Genomic DNA, 19,541 nt, shown 5'->3' with positions numbered 1-19,541 from the left:
TGTTTGCATCAAAACTAATGTTTCAGTTAAGCCATCATTACAGTTGGAGACTGGATTCTTTAGCAGAGGAGGTGGATGCTTTTCAGCAATATTGGAGGAAGGTACGGGGTATGCATTTCCTCCGTTTGCAACAGTGCTGAGAGTATTGTTGATGGTGAGGAGGCAAGATGTCAAATAGTTCTTGTGATGCCTTATTGGGCAGGACAGGGTTGGTTTCCAGGTCTGTTGGAGATGGCAATAGAGGAACCCTTTTTAATCCTAGTCAGAGGACATCTTTTTAGGGCTAGAATGGAATCTAAATCCATTGGTCGTGGAAGGGGCTTTGAGCCTTCTTGTTTGGAGGATTTCAGGGGAGGAGAGCAGTTCACAGGACTTTCGCAGCAGGCTATGGAATTGCTTAGAGAGTCTTGGGCGCCAGGGGCAAGGAAGAGATATGTTGGTGCATGTAAAGGGATTTGGATCCCATGGAAGCATATGCCATACAGTTATCGAATTATTTTATCAGCTTTGTTTAGGAAAGGTTTAAGTTACACAACAATAAATTGTTTTAGGTCTCTGGTTGCAGTGGGTCAAGGTTTTGTAGGAGGTTACTCTATAGGTAGAGATCCTCTGATTTGTGGAGTGATGAAGAGTATTAAGTTGCAGGGAGCTCCTACAGCTTGTTACAGTTGCATGTGGGATGTGAGTTTACTTCATCGTTTATTTAAAGATTGGCCAAAGAATAGGTTTTTGAGCTGGAAGCAGTTGTCAGGGAAGATGGTAACTTTGTTGTGTTTGCTATCTTTAAGGAGCGTTTCAGATGTTAGAGCTTGGGAGGTAGGGACTAGATTTTATAATCCAGATAGGGTAATCTTTCAGATCACTAGATGAACAAAACTATGTCTTCTTTTATATTCTATCCAAAGTTTGATGGCCATCCTAAGTTATGTATGGTGAGATGTATGAGAGAATATGATAATTGAATGGAGGAGTTTAAAAAGGGTGGAGATAATCAGTTGTTGATTTCTTAAGTAAATCCTTTCAGGACAGTAACTTTAGCAATGATTGCTCGTTGGGTGAGGACTTGCATATTTGACGCAGGAATTGATTTGCAAAAGTATGGAGCACATCCAGTGAGAGGGGCTATGGCAAGTAAGGTGTTCACGTCTGATGGACATTTGGAGGAGATTTTACATGTAGCCGACTGGTCGCATGCTGAAGTGTTTGCGAGGTATTATTTGAGGCCAATAGAGCATGTGTCATCTGTGGTATTAACACAGCTTTGAGTATGCATAATGCTAGCGTCTGGTCTTGACATGAAATGTAGATTCTCTAAGTAGGTGAAGAGAGAATCTGGATTTCATTAAAGACACAGAGGATAGCATTATACCTCCCAGCCTCCGAGGTGAGAATTTGGGGTGAGAGTAAATAATAGATAGATTATATTCTGGAAAAGATAAGATTTTGCTGTATGTAATATTAGAAGAACATTTTACATGTTGTCATGTATTGTTTTATTTCAGGTGTCAGATAGAGAAGGGAGAAAATAAGAGGAGTGTAATCTGCTCAATTGGTGTTAAAAATGTTTTGAGTTACGGGACCGGAGCAGTTTAAAAGAGGAAGATGGCTGCTGTGATGGGCGTATATAGGCTTAAAGGGCATTCTAGTTCTGGAATTTTTGGTGTTGGTGATCAGAAAAAAGGTGTGGCTTTATGGGGGCCTCTGATGCTAAATGGTGTCCAATTACTTCATGGAATGAACTAAATGAAGAACAGGGGTTAAGCTGCAGTATTATGCAACACCTGTTTATTTAAGTTAACTATGTTTAGTTGCTGATTTTTTCATATAATCCTTTAAGACTGTAGTACCTCATGATATTTCAAATAATTACAAATGGATTGCCTCTGATATCTGTATTTTTGGAAGAATTGAATCCAAAACCTGAGCAGCCAACTTGTGTTTCTTCAGGTGTGACCTCGTCAATTGGGAATTCACCAGAGCAAGAAAGTTAAGGATCACTCAGAGTTGCAATTTAACGCATTGTACATCTTTCAATACCATCTATTATTACCATATTACATGAACAAAACAATTGGTCATATTACCATAAATATAATCTGGTTTTCCCAACCTTGATACTAGGCACCGTCGCAGTAGATAGGTTGCAACTATTTATACACACAAAGAAGAGTAAGGTAATTACAAGTCACTATTTTTTATATAAAGTTTTAATACATGCAACAATGTATCAGGAGCACATTCACTTTGTAAAAACTGCCCTCACCCACAACATGTTGTGGCATACTTCATCATAGGGCTGTTGCAAAATCCCTCAGCGCAGACCAACGCTAGAGGCGGAGAAAAAGGGAGGGGTAGACAATACAAACAAATAAAGAAGGAAAAGAAACGGATCCTAAATAGGTGCAGACAGTGAATATTGAAACTAACTAAGGGATACCCAGATATCAATTTTATTCCAGGATTCCCTTGTCAGGATTAAAAAGAGGGTAAAAAGTACCCCTGGATGGTGGTGGCGTGAGTGTATTATGCACTCTCCACCCCTCCGTTCTGCAGAGGTCAACATGTTTCTGCTGGATCCCGCCTCTCTACAGGCATTCATCAGGACATAAGGATCCCAATGCTACATTTCCTTACAGTCACCTATACCCCTAGTATTCTCACTATACTAAGTGTTACTCCGCCAGTTTAGAATGGTGCAGTTCAGTACACATACTCATGTTAAGAGATTGAGTTTCTTGAGTGAGCGTTAGAAATGGCACAGGAGTAGAGGGAGACCCCATGTAGTCACACATTCGTCAAGGGTGGTACACCACCACCAAATTGGTCCCTCCAAGTGCAGTGTAGGTGACTTTGAGGAGGGTAAAGTAAGGTGTATTCCTTCTCCCCCTTATCTTGTGTACAGTGTAGTTTGCAACTATTATCAAAGTCACACACACAGAGATCACAGATATGTAACTAATAAGAAGTGTAATGAGATGCTATTTTCATGTATACTTTAGGGAGACAGAACGTCTTATAAAGATAGTATATAGGAATGTCTTGATTAAGCTTGGGGTTAATTTAGATTACTCAATATATTTGTATCTTACACCACACTTGAGGATTAGGTGAAGACTGTTGTATATTTGTGGTATTTATAACATGTTGTTTTCTCTAGACAGTTGTTTTAAGGCTCTTATCAATCATTGTTTAAAATATTATAGCATTTAATAAAGTTGATTTAAAACATACAATAGCCTATCACCTGTGTCAAAGTTTATGAGTATCAATTTTTTTGATAATATGTGATTAGTGTGCCAAAGAATGCCAGATTTTTCTTTTGTTACTTCTATTAGTTATATAGAATTACACTACTTGCACAACACAAAAAAGAAAGTAATCATTTTCAGAACTAAAGTATTTCCAGTTTTTTCACGATTTCTGAAAATCAATAACGATGAAAAAAGGGAGAAATCCATAAAGTTTACATTTTTGCAGAAGAGGAAAAGCAATATATGTATTCGCTTGAATTCCTTCTCTGGTAATCGTCAGTAGGATTATGCAAACTTTAAAATTCAAAGGCTTCATAATATTGCTTAATTTTTGGAAAATGCTTTGCAGCTTCATAAAGTGCAGAGCTGACAAAGTTTAAAACAAGCATTGCCTGAGTCAATAGGACTCACCTATAAGAAAGATAGTGACTTCGCTAGTGTGTGTTAGCCATTCTTTACAGTATAGTGACTGCTGCACAGCATGGCTACTTTTTTTTTATAAAAAGCACTATGACATGCCATCTTTGGCTGGGTCATAGTGTTTTGTTCCTTGGGGGAGGAGGTGGTAGCATGAACAACGGGAGGCAGCATGGCATGTAAGGGGCACACAGACAACAGCAGGGAGGGTGAGACAGAAAGGGCCAAAGGACAGGGAAAAAAGCAACATGGTTTTTCTTTCGGCTTTTGGGGTGGGAAACAACTCAGACATCTGGAGGGTGGGAGGGAATAAGCAACACAGACAAAAAGGGGTGGGGTGGTGGGAGAGAATAAGCAACATGGACAATGGGAGGGTGAGGGGTGAAAACCAGAAGCAACACGGATAAGGGGGGTTAGGAGGGAAGAAGCAACACAACAATAAGGAGGGAAAAAAAGAAAAGAAAATACTAGTACCTTAATCACAGCTGCAGTAGGGGAAGGACCCTAATCAAGTTAGACCAATCAGTCCTTGGTCCATGCTCCACATGCAAGAAGAGGAAGAGAAGTCAGCACACGCTGGCCAATTGCAAGGCAGCAAATAAGAGCAACAATGAAGCCAATGAATGGTAGTCACTGGGCAGGCCTCAAGTACCTTGTAGAAAGCAATATATATCACAAGGAAGAGCGCATGCAAGGGATGGCTGCACCATTAGGTCTCCCTTGTGATTGTTCAATGTTTTTTGTGGGCAGATCATAATTGTTACTACCACACCACCAAAGGGTTTCCATCCCCTTGCAGCTCCCCTCATAACACATCAGCCTTTCCCCCTTCTTTCACACCGCCACCTCCACCTCAGGCACAACCCGCCAACTCTATTGCCCCCTTAATGGTCAGGATAAACATGCCCATGCAAAAGTCCTCTAGATGTACTCTGCTTTTGCAACAGTATTCCGGCACCCTCAAATTAATGTATTTTATTTTTATTTATAAAGTTTTATATAGCGCGAACTTGATCCCGAAGGATATCCGAGCGCTTTACAATTTGAGGCAAAGGTAACAAATCAGAACATTAGTCTAACATGGGGAATCTAACATACAACCTGGCTGAACGAAGAATGTGCTAGACGATGGAGCACAATGACTCAATGGGAGCAAAACTCAACAATCATGTACAGGAACAACAACCAAACCAAAAATAATGATCATATACAAGAACAACAATTGACACCATAGTATGTCCGATGTTCCCAGAACTAAATTCTGGACACTCAAAACTCACGCCCTTCATCTCTCAGCACTCCCAACCCATGTTCTGCCTCCTTCCATCCTCTCTCCACACGTGTAGCTTTTTCTGTATTCATCACTGTAAGGCTAGTAGGAGGGGGAATGGTAATGGACTCTGAACCACTCAAAGCACTGGGGCCTTTTTGAGATTGGGATGGAGATACAAAACAAGAGATTATCCTTAACAACAATCTATCTTGAGAATCAGAGTCCAACATACAGAGTGCAGGACAGGAGGTTAAATGAGCTTCGTTCCGGGAGAAAGTAACACTATCATTCTAAATTGAGATGCTGCATTTCAGCCTCAAAGGCAGCAATTTCCTTAAATAGCCTTTGTTTTAGGATGTGGTACACCAGTGGCAAGTAAGCCAGCTGATAAGTTGAAAGAGGAAGGGTTATGCTACAGTTAATGGGAATAATACAAATCTATGAATAGCGTAATTACCATCTTCATTTTAGCCAATTCATACCAGTTCAGCAATAGTGAAGTTGAGACACGTATGCTCAAATTTACTTTCATACAAATTTAGAAGTCTCAAAAAATTCCCTAATTTCTTTCATCTTGCCATCTTAGTTTTCAGTTGGGCATCCTGTCTACTCTGCTAATCATTTCATCACCAAGATAAATGTATCCTACTGCTTGTTAGGCAACAGAGTGACCCTCATGTCAGATAACATCTTGCTTTAGCTTTATAATGTCACATTCTCTAAACAACTGTAGCACGTACATTAGGACATAGATAAATAGATCTTTTTGCCAGCCAAGTGGCAGCCTACCCTTCTCACTTCCTTTGTTTTAGGATGTGGTACACCAGTAGCAAATAAGCCAGCTGATAAGTTGAGAGAGGAAGGGTTAGGCTACAGTTAATGGGAATAATAAAAATCTATGAATAGCGTAATTACCCTCTTCATTTTAGCCAATTCCTACCAGTTCAGCAATGAGTGCATGCTGCACCTCATCCCACCCTATGCTCTTGCAGAAATTGCACATGGCTATGTTCAGCTTCGGCTTTGACTTCTCCAGTGAGCTGCGGCTTTCTGCTCATTTTACTTTGAACCAGGCGATCAGTTTAGGCAGTATTACTGTTGTTCTTCACAATAGCCTAATTGATCCCTTCTCATATCAGTGAGCTGTAGCATTGTACTTGTACTTCCAAGTCTTTGCCAGAAGATGAATCACAATAACATCCAGTGGTCTATGTTTCTCAAGGAGCTCTCTTCAACTGTGGGAAGAGTTGTGCCCATCTCATTCCCAGTGGGGAGAGGATGTGGCATAACAACCAGAGATGCCGACTTTGGAACTAGAGCCAGGGGTGGCTCCTCTGTTGGAGCGGAGGCAGATCGCCCCAACTAAGTCACTGCCAAAAGCCCCAGAGATGAAAGATATATTGGTAATTCATTAAAATTTTATTTTCATCCCCTGTCCCGAGCGAAGTGTCAGGACAGGGCCGGGCCCACTGATGATTGACAGAAGCAGAGAGGTGCGTGGTCTGTCAAATGCGCTGTTTAAAGTGTGCATGTCTTTTTTGCTGGCCGTCTTATGAGGACAGCTACCCATGCGCACTTTATACATCTCTAACCCAGCTGTTTTAAGACAGCTGGGTAAGAGCAAGTGCAGGCCTCCAGAGCGCTTTGGAGTGGCGAGTGAGGCTGCTCTGTCCAATCAGGGTGCTGCTCTCATGGTCGAAAAGCATTGCCAGGATTAGTCAAGGGAGGTTCCTTGTGGCAGGGCTGCAGAAGTGGAAGAAGGAGGATGGAAGAGGTCCGGTGTGTTTCGGTAAGTGTTTGATTTTTATTATAATTTTTTTTCATTTGCACTTGCTCATGTGTGCCCCCCACTTCTTCCAGGTAGATGCAAGGAGCTAGTCACTAGAGCACCGGGTTCGAGTCTGGCCATCACCTCAACATCCTTTTGTTTGCACAAATCACTTAATCTCCCCAGCCTACAAAACATGAATGTGTCCTTGTGTAATGTGACTGGTGCCCAAGTTCGCTCTATATAAAACTGCAAAAATAAAATAAAAAATCCTGGAGTTTCGAATCATCTCACCCATGTCCTTTTCCTCCTATCTGCCCATTGTTGAGCTCGGGAGGTGTAGATATGACCTACGATCCATGCTACCTTCTTTTTGTCCTTCTTCCCTTCTGATGATATGAAAAATAAATGTAGGTGTCATTATGTGCTCAGCACTATTCTTGGCTATTGTCTGTATTAAAAGCTGTAGAGCTCCACCGGCCCATTTTCCTAATCCTTCCTTCGTCCATTTTGTATCCTGCCACCGTGGTTGCCATCCTTATTCTAAAGTAACGCACACCATAGGATATTCCCAGTAGCCCAAGGCACTCAATGCTTTTTAAATGACCTGTATATACTGAAATATACTCTGAAAATCGCCATTAGCGTCTCTGGAAATGGGGCCCTTGCCCACTAGTCTTATGCTCAAGTATTTGACACATGGAATATGTCTGGGGGTTGTTTTTCTTTAAAACATTGTTTATTGCATGTTCCATAGTACAGAAAAAGCAGAAACACAAAAGAATAATTCAGAAAAACATAAACACACAGAGATTTTTAATTTGTCATCACAAGGCATCAATAAGAAAACAACAACATTTACAATGCGGTTTAGAGCATTATTAATACAGGCACTGTTCAATTATAGTCCAAAGGGGGAGGGTATAACTGAAAAAAAGGAGATGCTGGACCTTTACAAAAGCCCACTGTCCCTTCTTTGGTCACTGGTTTCTGCACGGGTCACCCCATTGGGACCTTTATAGGTGGGTAAATCTTGGGTTGTCCCCCAAAGACGATCTTTACACGCCTACACTTTAGCCAGTGTTCTTTCTGAGCATCCACATTCCCAACTATCCCTCCATTACACTTGTTCCTTGCATCATGGAAGGACAAGGCTTGAGCTATTAAGACGATATAGCAGCAGAGATACTGAGGGCACCCTCCATCCTGGGAGCAGAAGAAGGTGCAGCGACAGGGAGCCAGTTGGAAGACTGGCAGTCCCTTACATCCATGAAAAGAGAATGTGTTAGGATTACCCTACATGGGGCCCTCATGATCAATTATCTGAGGTCCAATTTAGCACCAAATGGCTTACTTATTAGACATTTCCCACAGATTTTTCTCGAGAATGACACATTCAAAATAGATTGGTCCCAAATTTCATGGAAGTGTACACAAGATCTACTGATATTGAAAATCAATACAGCCAAAAGACTAGCTGACGAACTTCTAGTAAGGATCCAGACAGCAGAAAGCACTTTGAAAAGTGCATCCCCACAGGCAAGCTATTAAACGAAGCTCACAGAACTAAAAAATGAAATAGCGGAACATAAGGAATACCTTATGAAACAGAAAGTAGTCAAACTACAGAAAGACATCCGTAGATTTGACAAGGAGAACGTCTATCCACACTTGAAACAGGACTTTGTCCCCCCAGATTTCAACAGTTTCTCGGACGCGAGTTCCAATTCCTCTAGGAGGGGCTCGTCCAGTAATAGCGATTCCAGCTCAGACAACTGGAATAATAACTACCCCAGGAGAAGGGGCCGCCAGGGTTTTCATGGATTCTCTATTCCCCACTACCAGGGCGCACCATATTGGCAATACCCCATGTTCCCTCAGGGCCCACAACTCTTTGGTCTTCCAAGCCCACAACCCCTTGGCCCTGCAGGTATGAGCCAACCTTTTTTAGGAAGAGGTTGGGGCAAAGGGTGCTGGCGAAGAAGAGGCAACCAGCAAGACAAGCGGGTACAATGGGAGGAACCACAACAACGAGTAGTGGAAACCCAGAGCATTACCAAGAAGAGAAACTGATTGTGAACCTGTCTCCCTAATCCATGACGGAGACTAAACACAGGGTCCTACAAAAAGGATTGGGGTTTGTCCCCACCCCCAGGGCAGATAAATTCAAACAAAAATGTGAACTTCAGTGATTCTTTCGCAAAGTACGCCTGAGAGCCTTCTTTGACGGCACACCGCCACAGGAAGTCGGTCACTCAGGCCTACATAACCCTGCAACTTTCACTCCCAACACCAGTATGGTACCGAACGAGGTCATTCCTTTTGAACAAGCTGTCATCAAAGAAGACTCACAAAGTGAGTCTAATTCCAGACAAGCCTGCACCATCACCAATGAAGAGTTGGTCGCTGTCTCTGCCTTGTCAAACAACACCTCTATCACAATCAAACAAGCTGAAAAAGGCGGGCCACAGTAATCATGGCCACCATTGACTATGATATTAAATGTTTGAGACAACTGAGTGACCGGCCGTATTACACCCCCATCACCAGCAGTCCAGTGACACGTCTTAGCACAACCATAACCACACTGATCTTTGAGGCAGAAACCCATGGCTGGATCAGCAAGAAGGAGGTTGACTTTCTCATGTAAAAAGACCCCGGGACCCCCTACTTTTATATACTACCTAAAATACACAAGTGGGTCACACCAGTACCTGGATGCCCTATTGTATCCGGTATAGAGTCTATACTCGAACCCTTGTCACAGTTCTGTGAACATTTCCTGCAACCATTAGTGAGGCAAATACCATCTTATATACAGGACACCACTGAAGTATTACGCTTGGTTTCGGAAATCCAGCTAACAAGCAACATCAATCTCCTCATCACTCTAGACGTTGAGGCGCTCTATACTAACATCCCTCAGAGAGTGACCCTAGATGTGATAGAGGAGGCACCTAAGTTGGCACCCTGGGACTCCAGCACACTGCGCATCTTTGTCCTTGAGTGTGCATCTTTGGCCTTGACCGAAAACTTTTTTGAGTTTAAAGGGCAGCTATACCACCAGACGCAAGTTACTTACATGGGGAATACCTTCGCTCCAAGCCTAGCCTTCCTGTATATGGCATCTTTTGAGGGTGAGCAGATCCTCCATGACTCAAACCCATATCAATCAAATATATGCCTATGGAAGATATTCATAGACGACATCTTGATGTTTTGGGCAAGCAACTTGTTATCTTGTGAACAATTCTGTATTTGGATCAACACACTGAACACATATCTGAGATTCACCAGTACCATCTCCCAGAACCTGATACCATTCTTGGATCTCATGATCAGACTTGAACAGGGGAGTCTGACTACTACGATGTACAGAAAAGCATCAGACCGCAATAGCCTGCTGCTTTACAATAATCATTATCCTCGCGCCTAAAAAGAAAACCTCCCCTTTGTACAGTTTCTGAGGGTGAGAAGAAATTGCAGCAACATTGCAGACTACAGAATGGAATCAGAAATACTAGCCAAAAAACTGGTGTCATGGCACTACCCCCCACAAAGCATTGCCCTCAGCAGAAAAAGAGCCAGAAACAACAACCGGGAAGCACTCTTAGAACAGAGAGTGTAGACCCCTAGTGACACCCTCACCTGTGTGACCACCTTCACACCTGGGTCAAATAGACTTAGCAAAGTGATCAGGAAACATTGGGGGATACTCAACACTGGTGCCATGGCACTAGATTTACTGCGCTTTGCTTTCAAGCGCTTGCGTAATTTGAAAGATATGCTAATTCACACCAGACACAAGACAGCGGCACCGGCTGTCCAAAGAACCCTATGGGATTTACCACCGGTTAAAGGACACTATCATTGTGAGTCCTGCACAGCATGTGCTTTTACCACCATGTGCAAATCAATCTCTTTTCCCAATGGTTTCATGTAGGAATTATGGCTCATACCAATTGCAACAAATCAAACTGCATATACTTAATTACATGTCCTTGTAATTTACAATACATAGGGATGACCACCCGCACCATCAAGACAAGCATTGGGGAACACCGGATTAACATCCGGTGTCAGAGAACAAACACGAAAATGTGCTCCCACTTTCTGGAACAACATCATTCACCTGACTCACTTAAATCGGTGGTGTTAGAAACATTCACAAAGATCAACAAGCATGCCTTGTTTCTTAAAGAATAGAGATGGATAAATTGATTATCCTTACATACTCAAGGTTTGAAAGATGATATGCCATGGTGCACACTGCGGATATAACATGACATGATTTCATTCCTTACCTTGCCCACTGATGGGGCGCTAGTGAAGAACCACTGTTTTCTAGCAAATGAGACTCAGGGACTTGTTAACCTACATTAGCCTGACTATCTGACATTGTCTTCTACATGATTGTCCTAGCAATACCCTGAATTCTGACTACTGCAGGTGCCTTAACATGATTGTTCTACGACCTTAGATCACTAGCTGTAAGCCCTCTAAATAACATTTCCAGTCATGTACCAAATGGGTGAAATCTAACACACACCTTGGAGCCCGATTCACTAACTCCGAGCAAGACCTTAGAACACTGTTTAAAACGACACTTCACAATAGCTGCTTCAATCCTATACGACTCATGGAACGACACTGTTCCAAGATGTCTGCCAAATCTATTTTCTTTCTCATCACGAATGATCTCCTTCCAAAATGGCCTCCATTGAGGTTAACTTTCCATGCACTCATCCGCTCTACACACACTTCCTGCCTCCCGGAAGTGTGCGGAGTGCTTAAATACATGATAGACCTACACCACTCTACCACCCGGGCCAGGTAGGAGTGGGTAGGTCTGCAGTCTCTGTGCGATTGGCACAAACGTGAGTACCTTGTAGAGGAGGGGATGCCGCTGTGGCGTTGCCGCATGCACAGGGTTAGAAGTTTAAACTCTGTCATTAAACTTGTTATGGGCCGCCTGATCTTTGGGGGTTGCTATAGTCTTAGATGCAGCCTAGTTGATAGGAGCTGGAATTTGATCCTCGCTCTCTACCATGATCCTTGACCTTGCATAATATAAAATGCAGTGCCCGTTACTACATAGTGTGCTCAGAGATTTACACGCGTCAACCTTGGGATACTGACACCATTTCCTGGTATGGCTGAAATATACATATCTGGGTGACGCCGCAACCCAATCAGTTAATACTCTCATTAGCAAACATGTTTTAATCAACACAAGGGGCCTGCACATTGACGCTCTCCCTCTCCCCCTCAATTAAGAATACCACGTGTTCCCAAATACCAGGTATGATCCTTGCAATCCCGCTAGAACTGTTGACACACTGCAATGGGTTTCACCAATTTTAAGGCGCTGTTACCCCAAAACTGACTATTTTGGTGCATTGTTACCGGATCACTACATTGGAGCGATGTTCGTTAATCAAGCTCGTAATACAGCGAACAAACACATTAAGCCAAGTTTTACCATCTGTGCTAGTATTAACCAGCATACTTAAATATAATGAATCCCAATACATTTGTGCTCTTAAGAATTCTTGCTTGCTAGGTTGTGCTGTAATTCTTGTACACCATAGTCTCCTGATACACTGAGACAAGGTGTGTGCCGTGTTACCATACATAACGCCTACTTGCTCCTACTTTATTCTGCATGGATCACTCCCCTTTGTGACTTGGCCGTTGATACAACATGTCCTCACAGTTGAGGTTTTTCTGGACCACACATGATAGGGAATAGGAGGTCATCAGTGAGCATGTGGTTGTGCATTCTCATGCAATTAATGTTATGTGTCCATTGTTTCCCTTTCCTCCCTTTCCCTTATTTTATCCTAGTACAAGAGGAACCCCTTGTGTGTATTACCTACTGGGTACTGTTATCCCTGGTTAAGTCCCTCTCTCTCTGCTACTTCCATGTGTGCCACATTAGGTGAGATTCAATGCTTGCTCACCTGATGTATTCACCGTATAGCACCCTGGTTTTTAATGGTTTATTAACTGTTTGATACTCACCATAACTTGCTGAGAGACAGCTCTACACAGAGAATATGAGAGAATTCACTTATTGCAACTGTATTACACTGACCCATGTGATGCATTCTCTCTCCACAGGTAGTTCCTGCACTACCAGTTATCCGACGATTTAGTCCTATGGTTGATGTGAGTGTGAAGTGGATTGGTATCCCTGTGCACTCGAGTTACACCGTATTTTATATTGGTCAAGCAATTGCTTTTTGAAAGTTCTTGTTGTGCTGCACAATCTGTTGCACCATGTCTGTCGGTGCCCTTGAGTTACTGAACTGTGTGTGACTGGAATCTCTAGTCTCAAAGACTTGCGCACTCTTCACTTGAAACGCGATTGTTCCTTCACAATCTTGTCCTTGGATTCAATAATAAATTCAAATAATCTTGGTTCCAATAGTTTTTTTAAATTTATTTATATCATTCTCATTTTCATTGCTTCATGATTCAAATGGATCAGTTATTTCTTCACATCGTGATCCTAATCAATAAATGCTTTATACAACACCCAATGTATTTCAGGTCATTAGGGGCGACCCTTCTTCAGGGGTCTAAAATGGAAAGATACAGGACCGATTCAGTCACTATGAATTAAACAATAGAAATAACATACATACTGTTCAAATTTAATCAATATACATTGGGTGTAATGCGTCCCATATACATGTTTCATCGTATGGTTATCGAGATAAACGTGTACCCTTCTGAGAGACGAGGGTCATAATACTGTCCTGCAAACAGGAGCTCATAAGGTATTGAAGTGTTAAACTGCTTTGTGACATTGTAGTACAATGTCACTTTTCAGCATTGCTTTGAGGAGAAGTTCTCGTTAGGTGTATGCATAGCTATATGACAGGCATATGGATGTTTAAGCGAGGCGTGTTAATACAGTATTGAGATGTTAAACAGCTTCGTGACACCGTGATGCAATGTCAATATTCAGCATTGCATTAGGGAAAAGTACTCGTTAGCTGCATGCTTAGCTATACAGAAGACATATGGATGTTTTTTAACGAGGCGCGTTAAAATAAATAAATTGCAAGCATCGGACCGAGCTAATACACTATTATACGCTATAGTTAGTATTCTTATAAACGTACGGTAGTTTGTAAAAGCATTCACGTTCACCTCGTCTTTCAGCACTTCCTGATGTGGGATTGTGGGAAAATGTGAGAACCAATACGGTGTGGTTAAAATGAACCTTCCCCGATCATGTGATGTGAGTGCTTAGCTTCATAGTTGGTCACGTGGTGAGTGTGTCCGATCGGAATGCTCGAATTACTCAAAATAGATACGGTAACCTTTAATATGGACATTAAATAGTCGCATTTGGGCTGAGATCTAATTCTCGATGTACCGGAACAAAAACATCCTATATCCACATAATGGAGGAATACGAAAAATGATGACGTAATGTCATAGTGATTATGTGATGTATGGATAAAGCTTCACCGTAGGGTACATGGTGTGTATACCCATTCATTCAGATCTAAATAAGTATACATGCAGGAGATCAGTGTGGGATGGTGAAATGGTTGATACTACACCATAATTTCAAGGAAGCTGAATAGATTAAATGTAGCGTCACAAATATCATTCAAGATGTATACACTGTATAACATACGAGTACATATACCATCATAAGTTTATGTGTGTTATAGGATTAAGAGTAGATGAAGACATTGATGTGTGCGGATAGAACAGTTATAAAAAACACGCATATTCCACCCTGTCATTCATCCCAAAGGGGTGTAATGAATTCAATTTTTTGATCCAATAGAATTCCGCTCTTCGGCGTGATTTATGTGGGTCCATGTCACAACCTTATTGCACTACCTCCAGTATGGTGAATTTTAATTGTGACATTTGATGTTTCGCCTCTTGCCAATGTACTGCTAGTGTTGATTTCATGTTTTTCAATCTTATGCTGCTCTTGTGCTCAGTCATCCTTATTTTAATTTTCCTCTCGGTTTGACCAACATATATTTTGCCACATGGGCACTTGATGGCATATACAACGTTTTTGGTATCACAGGTGCTTGAATGTCGTAAAGGTATTTTGTTGCCTCTCATTGGATGCATACATTCTTTTCCTATCATCACATTATTACAGTGCACACAGTTTTCACATTTGTTCATTCCTTTATAATCTTTAATTGTGGTTTTCTTGTGGTTCAGTATTTGTTTTAAGTTTTTTGATCTTTGGAATGCAAATATGGTCGTTGAATAAGCCTTGTATGTCTGGTTCCGTGATGATTAAAGGCCAATGATTATTGATTATGTTCTTGATTTTGTGAGCCTGAGTGGAAAATTTTAAGACACAAACGGTTTTGTTTTCTGCTATAGATGTCTTTGGTGTCAGTAAAATTTCTCTTGGCATTTGACTGACTCTCCTGATGGATTCATTTAAGATGTTTTGAGGGTACTCTTGTGCTCGACATTTTGATGCTTGGCTCTTGATGGATTCTGATAAGTCTGTAGGATCTGAGGTGATAGGCTTTAACCTAATGCACTGTGAAAAAGGCAAGTGTTTTTTTTTAATGATTCTTGGTGAAAACTTTGGAACAGTAGACATGTGTTTTTATCAGTTTTTTTTGTGAACACTTTGGTGCTTAGTTTGTTGTTCTCCAGAATGACCAAAACATCAAGGAATGCTACCTGTTGTTTTTCAATGGTATAGGTGAACTTGATTCTCTCATGGTAAGTATTCATGATTTCAACTTTGTTTTCTCACCATTCCATATGATGAATATATCATCAATGTATCTTTTAAATACAATTAAGTGGTTTTTCCATTCAGGGTTCTCCAGGATGTGTTGTTTCAAACTTTGACATGAAGATATTAGCGTAAGATGGTGCTCCTGTGAATCCCATTGATGTGCTGTTGCATTGGCCATAACATCTTTCTTGCCATTGAAAGTAGCTGTGGTAAAGTGCGAAGTGCATAAGCTCTAGAAGGAATATTTTATTCACTTCTTCATTGTCATCTTTTAATAGGCACCATTCCAATTCTTCAAGGCCTTCGTTATGTGGGATGGAGGTATATAGCGCGGTGACGTCCACTGTGCAGAGCCACCACTTTGCAGAATCATCCGTGTTGATATTGTTAAGGATATTCAAAAAAGATGTAGTGTCCTTGAGGTACGTACTACAATTTTGAACCAAGGGCTGTAAGTACCAATCCACATATTTACCGATAGGTTCTGAGATAGAGCCGCAAGCTGAGACTATGGGCCTGAAAGGAGGCTTGACTGCGTCTTTGTGCACTTTTGGTAACATGTACAATTGAGGTCTTCGTGGGTATTTAGTCTCGAGAAATTTGTACGTTTTGTCATTTATCCATTTCATTTCCAATGCATGATCAAGAATTTTCTTCAATGGGATTTGATATGTTTGTGTGGGATTGTTTTCCAAAGGTAGATAAATTCCTTCGTCGTTCAAATGCTTGTTGACGCTAGTGATGTAAAAATCCGTATCCATAACAATAAGAGCGCCGCCCTTATCTGCTCTTTGGAAAGTCAAGGTTGGTTCATTTATGAGGCTTTGCAAGGTGCTCCATTCATTTTTTGAAGAGTTGCTGTGTGTAGTCTTTGAGAAATTAATTTTTGGGATGTCAGACCGAACCACTCTTTCGAATGCATCTATCATCTTGTGTGATGTTGGTGCACAGAAATTGCTTTTCAGTTTGAATACTTTTAGGGCTGTTTCTTCTTCATTCTGGAAATCTTTAAATAAAGTATTTTAGTCTGAGTGTTCTGAAGAATTTGAAAAGGGCAACTTCTGTTTCTGATAGATTAGATTTGTATGCCAGGACAAAAGATGTTCCTTTGTTTAACACAGTTATTTGTGCCTTGGTCAGCTGTTTTCTTGAAATGTTCATAACTAAGTTGTTTTCGTTTTGCTCCTTGTGACTCTCATTTCTCTCTCTTCCTCTGTTTCTTTTGCCCCTCCTTGTTTTTCTATCTGTTGTGCATCGTTGGCTGCCAGGCTTATATCTAAAAAAGCCATTTTCTGTGTTTTGTTAGTTTGTGGGTGTTTCACTGTTTGGCCTGATGTGCCTGCAATTAGTGTTCTGGTTTGGGCTATATCTGCATCTGTGGCTACACTTTCTTGTGAGGAGCTGTTGTTGGATTTAGGTTGCTGCCATTTCTTTTGGTTGTAAATTTCCGCCCATGTATAGACTTCTTCCAGTTTGTAATCTATTGTATCACGTCAGTATTTTCTTACTTTGCGCTCATTCACTTCCTTAGCGTACTGCTCAAGTTTGTTGTTAATGTCATCTAAAGTAGCTTGTGAATCTTTCTGTTTATCAAGTTCTTTTTTGATTCTAGCAATTTCTTCGTCAAGATTTTTAAGGATGTTTGCTAGTTCTACGACAATTAGAAGAATTAGATCTAATGAACATTTGTTCAATATTTGGTACCATCGTTCTATAAATTTTTTGAAGTTTCTGCACAGCATTGGCCTCAGAGCTATTCTTAATCCCCTGGGAATTTTTTTGTTCTTATGATAATGTATCAATGTTGTGGCATGTAGCCTTTGGTTGATCTCCCTTTTGCTAACATATTCAAATTGTCTTAGTAGTTGTGCCACGGTGGTGGCTTGTGGCCACAACACCATCTGAATTTTAGTTGTAGATAGTTCCCCCCTCTTGGTTCTGACAAATCGCCTGCAGATTACTCATTTTGGTGAGAAGCATGTTGACCTACTACTTATAAGAGCGCCACAATGTGAGACATTTCCTCAGCCTTACGCCTTATAGTTTTATTTTTACTTAGGGTAGGAGACCCCTTGATTAAAGTTGTTTTCTTAGGTACTCCCAACCCTATTTTACATTCACTTCCAACATTAACACACATCTACACACACGAGGTCCCCCAACTGCACTTCACCTAACGGCTGTTGGAAAAAGATCTCCGCTACAGTGCCCCTACTAGAGGGAGCCCGTCGGTTATTGCACCACCAACCCGACAAGGAGCTGCCCGATGATGAAGCATGACACCCGACATGGTGTGTGAGAGCATTATAATCCATTACAATGGATTCTCAACTTTGAACCTCAGCAGTCAGGTTGGTTAATAATTTCCTGTGTTTTGTCTCTCATTTCAGAGAAACAGCATAACATTTTTGTTGAAATTATTGTCCTTTGGCCTTTATGCTGGACCTTTCCAAAAGCCCACTGTCCCTTCTTTGTTTACTAGAGGAAAAACTAAACATGACATAAGAGGAAAAATTTGTCTCCAAGCAAAGAGCACTACCTCATGCAGGATAGACCCTACATTGCATAAACGGAACGGGGCCAGAAGGGGTCGCATTAACAGCCGCGCTCTGCATGTATACTGTGCAACACTCAGGTTTATACTCATCCCATCTCCTCGGGGTGTAAAAGTAGGGAAGAGCGAAGCAGCTGCCAAATGTTTTTGGGCTTGGATGTGGGTGGTTGCAAGGAAGCGTAAATGTCACTAGTGGTGTCGCAGTGTATTAAATCCCTCAACCAGGCCTTAACGGTTGGAGCTGTGGGGCTACTCCAGTGTTTAGAGACTTGCTGTTTCGCAAGGACTAAAGCAATAGCAGAAAAGTGACAAACACCAGTTTCTTGTGGTTTCACATAGCCAAGTAAAGGCATTAATGGGGAGGGGGTCAGTTCAGAGTCAATCATCAGATCAAGTTAGCGAAAAACTTCACTAATATATGTGCTAATATTGGTGAGCAATTCCACGCCAGATGGGAGCAGTCTGCAGACTCCCCTGCACATCTAGCGCAGCTGTGGTATTTAGTAAGGTTTATCTTCCCTAGTAATTTAGGTGTCATATACGCTCGATGTATGTATTTGAAATGCAAAAGCTCATGGAGATGATTAATAGATGAAGCAGGTTTTATTTACAGCAGTAGGTCTAGGTTTTGTCTGGTAAGGGGTGTCACAAATGGTTTTCCCAAGCCGCGCTTGCCCCATGCCCACCTGTGGCCAAAGTATAAGAGCCAGATGATACCGTCGGGAGACCAAATGGGCACTAGAAGTAGATGTAATAACAAGTGAAAGTGGGGGGAAATCCACCCGCTCTGCAGCAGATGCCCAAAGTGCGGCCGTCACTGAGGCGCGCTTCCTATGCAGCAGAAACCTGTCAATATGAGACACAGCATGTCCCCACACAAGATCCAAGATGGGTCGCAGCTGGGAATTCTGGAAAAGGTGTCCAAGCGTGTGCAACCTGCATTGAGTTAAAGTTCTTTTGGTTAAAGTTTCTAAAGTCGGGGAGAGCCCTAGGCTGTCCAGGAGCTGTATGTGCAGGGAGTAAAGGAGATCAGTAAGCAAATATCGGCATAGTCTTGCCCAGGCCCAGTATGTTGTCTAGAGGGTGTCTATTTCATTGGGAGATCAAAGGAGACCGCGAGGTATAATAGTTGAGAGAGAGTGGGGCAGAGCTTGGGTCCACTCCGGCTTTAGATATTGCAGCATACGGGTGGTACCAGTAGTACGCAAAATGTGCCTGCGCAACCAGATAATGCAAATAAAAATCCAGGACACCGAACCCACCCCACTGATATGGCATTGTCAATGTCTGCCAACTGAAGCGCGGCTGTCCACCTGCCCAAGTCAATCTGGTAAGCATACCCCGCTACGTGTCGAAAAATTTAGAGGTGAGGGGAAAGGGAATGTTAAGATAAAAATTAAGAAAGCGATGGAGAACAACCATTTTAATAATAGCAATTCTTCCAGCAATAGACAGAGGAAGGGTGATCCATCTATCAATTTGCATTGATAAGCGGTCAATAACAGGTCCATAATTAAGCCGATTCA

The sequence above is a fragment of the Lissotriton vulgaris genome, chromosome 2_1 (assembly GCF_964263255.1).
Source record: "Lissotriton vulgaris chromosome 2_1, aLisVul1.2, whole genome shotgun sequence".
In the NCBI taxonomy this organism is placed as follows: Eukaryota; Metazoa; Chordata; class Amphibia; order Caudata; family Salamandridae; genus Lissotriton; species Lissotriton vulgaris.
Note: the sequence above shows the minus strand (reverse complement) of the source record.